Here is a 4,538-nt window from a genome sequence, read left to right on the forward strand (position 1 = left end):
TGTGAGCCACTGCAACTGGCCAATGTACTTTTCTAATGTACAATCTGTAAATCTTTGAAGTCTCCTTAACAATTTTTTTTTTTTTTTTTTTTTGAGAGAGAGAGAGAGGAGAGACAGAGAGGAGAGAGAGAGAGAGACAGACACATACAGGGTCTCACTACGTTGCCCAAACTGGATTTGAACTCCAGGGACTCAAGTGATCCCCCAGACTTAACGTCCCGAGTAGCTGGGACTACAGGTGTGTGCCACTGGGCCCAGCTTTCTCCTTAACTTCTGAATTTACTTGAATTAAATTCTAATTTCTATTATTCTAAGTTACTACTTTTTCTATATCCTCCACAGCTCACGTAATTGGTAAGAAGGTTTTAACAACTGCTCATCAATCTTCTCCATAACAGCATGTTCAGCTTTCTGCCAAACCCAACCAGGTCACAGATTCTTCTCCTTCTAGAAATTTTGGTTTCATGTTCTACTTTTAGGTCTACGATCCATTTCTTTTTCTTGATACAGGGTCTTGCTCTGTCACTCAGGCTGGAGTGTAGTGGCGCAATCTTGGCTCGCTGCAACCGCCCTCTCCCGGGTTCAAGCGATTCTTGTGCCTCAGCCTCCTAAGTACCTGGGACTACAGGCGCGCACCACCACACCCAGCTAATTTTTATATTTTCAGTAGAGGTGGGTTTTGCAATGTTCGGCAGGTTGGTCTTGAACTCCTGGCCTCAAGTGATCTGCTCGCCTTGGCCTCCCAAAGTATTGGGATTACAGGCGTGAGCCACCGTGCCTGGCAGTATGATCCATTTTGAGTTAATTTTTATAGAAGGCACAAGGAATGGATGAAAGATTTTTGTTTTTGCAACATATTCAGTATCACTTATTGAAGACTATCTTTTCTTCATTGAATGGCCTTGCACTGTCAAAAATCAATTAGATTTGTGTAGGTATATTTTTGGGCTATTCTGTTCGCACATGTCTATCCTTTTGCCAACAATGTTACTGCATCTATAATTGAGTCCAAACCAGGTAGCGACTCCTCCAATTTCTTCCTATTACAAAATTGTTATGGCATAATTTGTCTTCCCACATAAATTTTACTAGAGAGGTCTCACTATGTTGCCCGGGCTGGCCTGGAACCCCTGGGCTCCAGTGATCCTCCTATCTTATCCTCCTGAGTAGCTGGGACTATAGGTGAACGCCACCACACCCAGCTTTCCACATGTATTTTATAGAAGCAGCTTGTGGGTATTTACAAAAAAGCCTATTGGGATTGACTGGAAATGCATTGACCCTCTAGACCAAATTGGTGAAACTCAGATTTATTCTTCCAGTCCATGAACCATGGCATCTCCATTTACCTAGGTCTTATTTTTTCTGTCAGTTTATTTTGTAGCTTCAGCATATATGTATTGCACATAGTTGTTTGTCCCTTGGTATCCATGGGGGTTGGTTCCAGGATTCCACCCTCCCTTGCAAATACGCAAACCCTCAGATGCTCAAATCCCTAAAGTGATGTAGGGTTTGCATATAATCTCTGGACATCATCTTGTATACGCTGTCATCTCGATTACTCGTATCTAGTACAGTAAGTGCTATGTAGATAGTTGTTACACTGTAGTTTAGGGAACAAGAAAAATCTGTACATACCCAGTACAGACCCAACCATGTTAAGCCTAACACTTTTGGTCTGCAGTTGACTGAATGCACAGATGTGAAAACCCAGATACAGGGGACTGACTATTTTCTCAGTTATACTTAAGCATTTCTTTGGGTAGAGAGCTGGTGAGTGGTGTGCGCAGCTTCAAGTGTCTGCTTTTCCCAAGTTAGATCTTTTATTTCATCAGTGGTTTGTAGTTCCCAGCGTGAAGAATTCCGTTCATACTTAGATGTAGTATTGGGGTATGTTCAGTTTTGGGGGTATGTTCAGTTTTACATCTGAGAACAATTGTAGGAGGTGATAATTACTGATATATTTGGACATATTAAGGACCACATCTCCCCTCTTCCCAACTGATTATCTTGCTTCTCCATTTAGGCTGTGAAATCTGACAGCATGGTGGAACAGTAGCTAAAACAGATGAAGGGGCTCTGAATTAACCTGGGCTTCACAGCAATGATGTGTTGGGAAATGTCTGACTGCTTCATAGTATGAATTACGTCAGCAAAATGCTCAGATTCCTATGCGCACAGTTGCTAAGGACATACCATACACACATTTGGAGTTCCAGTGGGTTTTTATTGAGATAAATTAACAAAAACCAAGATTTTACCATATTTTTTGAACCTTATAAACTCAGCAGACTCTGGTCCATATATGTGTACATACAACATAACACATCCCAACAAAAACAGAGCCCCACTGGAACATCTGCCAATTAAGAGAAAGCCAATTTTCCCTTCCCCCGATGTTTCAGAAATTTTGAGTTCCCACTGTTCACTTCTCAGTGGAACTGGTCCCTTGTGGCTAGGGACATCGGAATTCTCTACCATTTTTACTGAACAAAAAGTAATTTTTTTCCTTTGTTTCAAAAAAGGGAACAGTGACTTTGTTTTCTCCAGGCACCCCTTTCCCCACAACCAATGGTTAAAACACAGCAGCCTGTATCTTAATAACCCAGCCCTACCCCCTCCCTTGCCCAGCATTGTCTACTGGAGAATTTAAATACACTTCTGTTGGAATCTGTCAGCTGTGGAGGGGCAGAGTCCAGGTGCCAGGCTAGCTCCCTCTGACCTCATGAACTGTGACAACCTTTGGACACTTAACTCTTTACTCCAAAGATGAGTTTTTAGATCAGAAAGGAGAGTAGATTTTCTTTGGGAGTTTTAAAAAACTATCTTTAGAGATATAATGTACAACTACAATCTCACAGAAGTCCACTCAAGTTCACCAAAAAGCTGACTTACTTCAGCTCTCATGAAGCCAATAATTTTGATAAAGGTATTTGGCAAGAAAATGATTCCACAATAACAAATTTAAAGATACCAAGAACGCTGAAAAAATAGCAAATCAAAATAACATGGCTTAATTCCCAAGAACTTATTTCATTTTTTGTTACTCATCTAGAAGGTCAGGAGTGTGGCTAAAGGCAGTTTCTGATGAGGTTATGAGCTTCCAAAGTGTTTCTAAATCCTTAGTGCAGACACCCTCCCTTTTGGGGCAAAGTACCCTCCCTCCCACCCCATTAAAAAAAAATTAAAAAACTAAAAAATTAAACGTCATCAGAATGAGATGTTTTGATTCCAACAATTTACACTCAAGGCTTTGTGCTGAGTTGTCGTTTGAACCAAGCATGATGGTATCAAGCACAAAGCACGTGGCAAAGGAAAGATGCTCCCATCTCATTCTGAAAACAAATACTGATAACCAAGCCCACCCTCCAACCCTTTGGGGCCAACCCATTTTATGCTGCTGGGACCAACTTGAAACAATTTAGAGGTATATTTAGGTTTCCCTCTCCCTTACTTCTGTGAAAGATCATTTTACAATAAATGTATTCCATTCCTATGGGAAAGGCAAAACAGTATTTATCCCCATCGAGAATATATGGGGAAAGAAAAAACATAGGCCTAGAGGTGGCAAGGTGTGTAACAGTCCATAGCCCATTACACAACTATACAACCAAAGGCTAAACCATGAGTTGGATGTAGTTTTAACATTAAAAATAGGGGGTAGTTCTCATCCAAATGAGCTACTGGAAAATATTGTTACTTTAAAAAAAATACATATCCAACATTGGAAAGAATGTGAAAACAACTTCCAACAGTAACAATGCTCCTTATTATGAGGGCCCAAAAAAGAAAACAAACAAAAATAATAAAATAAAAAAAAAAAAGACCAGGCTTTGACCTAGTCCTTAGAGCATCTTTCCATTGAACAATTCCTATTCAAGAGTCAAGCACCAAAACTGGACAGCTGCCTCTACAAGACCTTGTCCAGTAGTGGTGTCCCAGATAGTTTAAGTGCCACTCCTCATTAGAGGCTATACTTCAGTAATACTTTCAATTTTAAGTCTGTGCTTTAAGAGGGACCCACAGGCATGTGGCACCAGGCAGTCTCAAGGTGGCAAAGGAGACTGCACTTTTTGTTTAGTCACCCACATATTCTCTAGCGAGATACAGAATTGCATTTATACTCTTTTCTTCTATATGAATGATCCCTCTTATCTCGCAAGAGGTGGGGGAGAAAGAGAGCTGCATCGGTACAAGGGCAAAATTTTTTTGGTCAAAAGTTGACACCTTTTAAATTCCCTCTCCCACCCCTCCCTGGAAAAAAAGTTACTTCCTTAATTAGGTTTTCTATTTAGTAACCAACATTAACTGGACAGAATATATGAGGCTTGGGTTCCAAATAGATGAGCTTACTCTTTTTTAAGTGTTTGTACCGTGCAGCTCTTGCTACAGTTGTTACGGAGTTAGGGCTATGTCCCATCAGGAGGCATCTGTAGGATTTTGATCTCCAAGGAATTGTGGGTGAGTCACAAATCGTTTGCTCACAAGTAGGCAGAGTCAAAAAAGCAACTTCAAGTAATTGATTTCTTTGTCCAAGA

The 4,538-nt window shown here is 40.6% G+C and overlaps 1 protein-coding gene across 3 annotated transcripts in view; it reads right to left on the bottom strand.

Annotated features, from left to right (window-relative positions):
• Positions 1-2,206: 2,206 nt before the first annotated feature.
• The window catches only part of DDX6 (DEAD-box helicase 6), a 47,191-nt gene continuing 44,859 nt past the window's right edge, over positions 2,207-4,538 (bottom strand). For all 3 annotated transcript variants that reach the window (XM_045370951.2, XM_005579852.4, XM_074015406.1), the window contains exon 14: positions 2,207-4,538. This exon is cut by the window's right edge and continues 2,042 nt beyond it. The gene's annotated coding sequence lies outside the window, so the exon portion shown is untranslated.

Source organism: Macaca fascicularis, chromosome 14 (assembly GCF_037993035.2).
Source record: "Macaca fascicularis isolate 582-1 chromosome 14, T2T-MFA8v1.1".
NCBI lineage: Eukaryota > Metazoa > Chordata > Mammalia > Primates > Cercopithecidae > Macaca > Macaca fascicularis.